Source organism: Tupaia chinensis, unplaced genomic scaffold, assembly GCF_000334495.1.
Source record: "Tupaia chinensis unplaced genomic scaffold, TupChi_1.0 Scaffold000031_1, whole genome shotgun sequence".
Classification (NCBI taxonomy): domain Eukaryota; kingdom Metazoa; phylum Chordata; class Mammalia; order Scandentia; family Tupaiidae; genus Tupaia; species Tupaia belangeri.
In genome coordinates this window covers 496,346-502,418 of record NW_006159461.1, presented here as the reverse complement: position 1 = coordinate 502,418, position 6,073 = coordinate 496,346, and the positions used below count along the sequence as shown (strand labels likewise).

General features: G+C 45.2%; 1 pseudogene; it reads right to left on the bottom strand.

Annotated features, from left to right (window-relative positions):
- Positions 1–538: 538 nt before the first annotated feature.
- LOC102470478 (60S ribosomal protein L9 pseudogene) lies at positions 539–1,109 on the bottom strand (annotated as a pseudogene).
- Positions 1,110–6,073: the final 4,964 nt, after the last annotated feature.

Here is a 6,073-nt window from a genome sequence, read left to right as displayed (position 1 = left end):
GGCGTGAGTTTTAAGCCACCAGGTCTGGGATGCGAACCGCGGTGGACTGTGGGAGTCCAGCGACATAGCCATTACGCTAACTGCTGGTTCCCCTCTCGGGTACTTGTTTACAAATGGCTAAGACCCATCTGTACCAAATAAAAATTGATGCCATGGTATAATTCGCCTCAGGATCTTCCTCAACCTCTATATCCATGATGGACAGCCACGTCCCCTAGTACTGTATTTCTCTTGCCTGAAATATCCTTGCTAATCCTTCAAAAAACAGATTTAAGCCACTTGTTCCTGCAGAGAAAAACAACTAGACAAAAAAGTTCCTGATCAGTAATTCTGTATTGTTCTTAGCATACTCCTATTACTAGGAGTAATTCTTTACTCCTTAGTTGCTTTCTTGCCAAGTAGTTGGAGAAGGATAATCAGTTTAAGAAAGTTTCAAATCAATTGTCTTTAATTATCATCTTGAAAATGTCATATGAAAGCCTTAGAAATTATCTAAGGCTTGTTACTATAGCTGGAAAACGTTTATCGATCTTAAATATTACTCATCAGCTTGCTGAACTGTACCCTTCTCAGAGACATAGATACCATGCAAGAATTTTCTTATATCCTTATTTTTAACTGTTGTGGTTTGCTGGATCAAAGCAGCTGAATTTGAAACAGGTTCGATATCGTTGCCTTCACAGATCAACTCATCTTTCTGGGCTTGAGATACTGAACAAGCAACACCTGGTCTCATTCAAACCCTCCGGATGTATTTTTCACCCAAGAAATTTCAGATTCCAACAAGAGACTCGTTCTCCTGAATAACGACGTTGATGGGGAAATGAGCGGACACAGACCTCATCTTGTAGCGGAAGCCCAGTGCCACGCCCTGATCACGTTCTGGACGTGACTACAGATGGTGCGAACAGTAGCCAGCTCCTTTCTGTTTCCCCACCATTGTCAACCCGCAGCCTCTTCTTCTTCTTCCCAAGGAGGCTGAGCTCGACATTGATGTGAAGTCCCTCCGCAGGGTTCCTCGGGGCCCTTCACGATAACGGTGCGTCCCTTCTGGGTGATGTGGACGTTCTAGGAATGTCAGCCGTCTGGTTGCTGAGAATGGTCTTCATCCTCGCAGTAGACACAGCCAAAAGAGCTTTATGTTATATTTCTACTTAGAATAGGATCTCATTCTTTATTATATTTTCTACTAATTACTGCTAATATAAAAAAAGTTACGGAGGTCAGCAGGTAGTGTGGTGGTTAAGGTGGTGAATCCCACATGCTCACTCTGTGGTTTGAGTCCTGGACCTGGTGGCTTGAAAAACACACCAGATATATGTGCTTGCCTGCCCAAAATCCGAAGGGGAGAATGAAGGAGAACGATTTGTGGCATGGCTATTCTTCCCCTGAGAGGGTGACTTCTCACTTTCCCTCTCTCTGTCTTTCTCTAGTGTGTACACAAAAATAATATTGTTAAATATAAAGACAATATTTTAACTAGAATGTCCTATATGTACATAGAGATAAATACACATATCCATAAACAGAATAGAAGTAAGATATTCTTTTTCTATATTGACCGTATGTGTGTGTGAAACCAAGATTTTATTCACTTCATAAAATAAGCTAGAAAGTATTCTGCTCCTGTCAAAGAAGCCCCCGCCTCCGGGGGTAAGTCCTAGATTTAGTAGCAGATGGCGCACCATGTGGGGCAGGCGGACAGTGAGCAGGGTGGTGCCGGGTGGTGCTGGGAAGTGGGTGATGACCTTGGTGTTTGGAGAGCAGCAGCGAGCCGAGCAAATCTGGTGGCAGGAAGACGGGTTGTTGTGATAGGTCAGGCCTGAAAATGGGCAGAGGTTTTGAGAGAAGGCACAGGAGCTGAGAAAATCAGCACACTAAAATAAAAATCTATTTGTATTTTATTTCCTGGAGGAGAGAAATGTATACCTTTGACACTGTCTCAGCACACCGTGATCCTCCGCCAGTCCTTCAGCCAGCCAGGGTCACCAGCTCACCAGCATGCTCAGGGTGACCGGGGTTCTGAACCTGGGCTCCCACGTGCTCGATGCCCTATGACCTGCACCAAGGTGGCTGGACTGCTCAGCATGTTTGACAACTGGTTAAATAGAAACGGGGAGTGAGAAGGCAAAGTAAGCCATGCTCATGAGCTGGCTTGTTAGGAATACAGAAGGAAGAACACATTTATGGGGCAGCTGCTGAGTTTACCTGTTGGTGTATGTGGGGAGGGAGGGTCAAAAGGTGGTTAAACCCAGAGCCCTGGTGATGTGAGCCTGGGACCCGTCAGCATTTCAACAGGTAACAGTTGAAATCATGAAGGTAGAGACAGAGCTCAGGGTAAGTGTGAACAGAGAGACGAGAGGAGGCCGGTGTTAGCGCGGGGCAAGGGAGTTGGACACAGCAGCCCACCGTGGGGAGCAGCCAGCCTGCAGCAAGTGCTGTCAGCTGACTTGAACTACATCCTTAAGGGGAAGCCCAGGCTTTCCTCACATGTCCTTAATCAGCGCATCGCTTGGAACCCATTAACTGTGGAGGAGGCTAAGGCCAACACGTGGCCATTAAAAGTAAGCACACTCAGGACCAGCAGTTGGCGTAAGGGCTATGTCGCTGGACTCCCACGTAGTCAACCGCGGTTCATGTCCTGGACCCGGTGGCTTAAAACTCACGCCAGGAGTATGTGCGTGCGTGCCCAAGATCCCGAGAGGAAAATGGAGGAGAAGGGATTGCAGCGTGACCGTCCCCCCTGGGGGGTGATTTCTCGCTTTCTGTCTCTATGTCTCTCTCTGTCTGTCTGGCGAGCGCACGCGCCCTACAGTGAAAATCTCTCAAAAAAAAAAAAAAAAAAAAAAAGACAACTCAAGTAAGCACACTCGGGACCAGCAGTTGGCGTAATGGCTATGTTGCTGGACTCCCACATAGTCGATCGTGGTTCGAGTCCCGGACTCGGTGGCTTAAACTCACGCTGGGCACGTGTGCGTGTGCCCAAGATCCCAAGAGGAGAATGGAGGAGAAGGGATTGCGGCGTGACCATCCCCCCTGGGGGGTGATTTCTCGCTTTCTGTCTCTATGTCTCTCTCTGTCTGTCTGGCAAGCGCATGTGCCCTATAGCAAAAACCTCTCAAAAAAAAAAAAAAAAAAAAAGTAAGCGCACTGAGCAGGTCTTGATCAAATTGATGACAGGATGTTCTAGTTAGCACCCTACAGTAAATGTCAGCACACATGCTTAAGGGCAAGCTCCTAATGGATCAGAGAGGAGAGTGCTGCCTGATAGGCGCTGGCCTGATTGTTTCCGAGCTCTTCAGAAGGTCAGTAGCTAACCGGCTTATTCCTGTCTGGTGCGAGCTATTACCTTAACTGTCCTTCCATGGGGCAGGAAGGTTGTCATTCAACTAACAAAGAATCTCCATTTCCCATTAAAGGCCCAGAAAATGGACTCATTACTTAATTTTTAAAAATGTCTTTCCTTCGTAATCTTCAGAGAAATGTCAGTAATTATAGGAAAAGCGCACCACAGACTAAGTGATCTAAAGACCATTCAATTCTGCATCTCAGCAACCTTTAGTAGCATAAAACTTATCACAACTTAGAAGAATTTAGATGTATTTTAGTGTAAATCATATGTGAATTTTACTAATACACTTCGAAGTCAAAGTATCATCTTCTGGCTCACTGCACAAGTAAAATTCTAGAATATCAAATCACCTGCCACACTTAGGATGATTTCACCGAACATGGATTCATACGAATACATCTATCACTGCTCATCTCGATGAATCACACACTAAATGCTTCATTGTTTTCTGGCACTTTGAAATCAACTATGCCTTACAGTGAAGTCATTAGAAATTTACATGATTTTGCAAATGTGATTTGCATTATTTGTACTACTTCTTGGTAAAAACATATGGGAGCCAAATATTTGGGCAAAATATTTTGTATGTGCACCAGTTTCACCATTGAAATCAGTCCTCACAGAAACAATTCCATTACTAGGAGCTGGACTTTGGTGCAATAGCAAAACGTAAGGCTCTGCAAGGCTGAGCCACATGGGAAGGTTCCAGGCTCATGGCCAGAGACCCTCCTGAGTGGGCTGGGCATGTGTGTGCTGTGATCTGAGGCTGCTGAGGCTGCAGTGGATCACGGTGCAGGGCTCTATTGGGGGTGCTGTTTCTCTCTCATTCATAAAAAATAAAGTTTTTTACAAACATTTCATTTCTATTCAACATTTAAAAAATAATGATCTAGGCCCAGCCACAGTGGCACAAATGGCAGGGTACCAGTGTGTGAGGCAGAGGCCTCAGGGAAGCCTGGGTTTGGTTCCTGCTCCAACCTGAGCAGACTGGACATGGTTGCACCACCTGTAACTCGAGGTAACTGGGACGCTGGGGCAGGAGGATCATAGCTGAAAGGCCTTGTCAAAGGTATCTTTCTCTCCAACCCCAGTAAAAATGAGAAACCACCACCACAACAAAATATTATAGGGGTCATGGTTAGGGCTCTGGACTCCCACATGGCCAACTGTGGTTCGAGTCCTGGACATGGTGGCCTAAAACTCATGCTAGGTGTGTGTGTGTGTGTGTGTGTGTGTGTGTGTGTGTGCCCAAAATCCTAAGAGGAGCATGGAGAAGAAGAGATCGCAGTAGGCCATCCCCCTATCAGGGGTGGGGGCGGTCAATGATTTCTCACGTTCCTTCTCTCTGTCTCTCTGTGGCAGAAACCTAGTGAAAAAAAGGTACAAAGGACCAAGAGTAGAGCATAGAATGACCCCAAACAAGCCTGTTTAAATAACAATTTGTTGGGGCATGATGTTACAGTGCTGGACTTTTACATGGCCAACCATGGTTTGCATCCTGAGCCTTGAGGCTTGCTTTCTCATTTTCCCACTCTTTCTCTCTTTCTGTCTCTCTCTGGTGACCACAAGTTCCCTGTAGCAAATGAAATAATAATAATAATGATAAATAAAAATTATTTAAAAATAAATAAATGAATAACAATCTGCTATTAAATATTTACTCTTTTGTTTTGCAACAATGTTTAAAGACATGAACACATGATAATATTTTGTACATTGTCTGGTATTCTCCCCTAACTTCATTAGGAAGTTAAAAAGTTGACCAAGTTCAACATCTGGCTAGTGTATAAATCAAGACTAAAACCTGGGTCCCTTATATTCTGCATCTACTATTTTTACTCAATGGACTTTATTTCCAACATGACCCTGCAACTCATTCTCAAATGCTTGTCTGAAGATTTCCTTCTTCACAAACTATCAATGCCTTGCTTTGTCCTAATGACCCCCCCCCCACTGCCTAACTGGCAGACTCAAAGTGCAGTGTCATACAAGGGCCGGCAATCCTCTGGTCTTGTCTGGCCCCATCTCTTGCTCCCGCCCCACTCTTTTCCACTCTCTGGTTATGCCAAGTTATTTCCAAATCCCTACACATCCATGCTTTTGTTCGCCTTGCACATTGTGCTCCCTAGGCCAATCATCTCTCCTTTCCTTACTTTAGAGAGTCCTTGTCCTTTGAGGCTCAGTCCCACCAGCAACTCCAAGAAGCCTTGTCATGAATCTGTGAGCTCCTCTGGGCTCTCGCTAGAACCTTCAGGTCCTCATAGGCTCCAGCACTGGCCTTCTCTTTACCCTACACCTTTACTTATGTGTGTGAGTGCATGGCTGGTTTGTGCACAATCATCTTCGTAAGGAAAACCATCGACAGTTAAGTTAGCTGTGCCCTGACTCTGTGCCAGGGAGTCTCTGTGCTGAGGCCACCGCTCTTGTTTATTGTGCACAGCTCTTCAAAAGGGCTGGCCCCCTTATTGAGCCATTTTAGAGATAAGAGAACTGAGGCTTAGAAATACTCAGTGAGGGGCCAGCAGATGGTGTGGTGGTTAAGGCTCTGGATTCCCACGTGGCTGACCATGGTTCAAGTCCTGGACCTGACAGCTTGGAAATCACAACAAATAAATAGATAAATCAATAAATGTTTAATAAATAAATAAATTTTAAAAACTGAAAAATGAAATACTATATGACTTGCCCAAGGTCACATCTAAGGAGGTCAGCCCTGGGCCA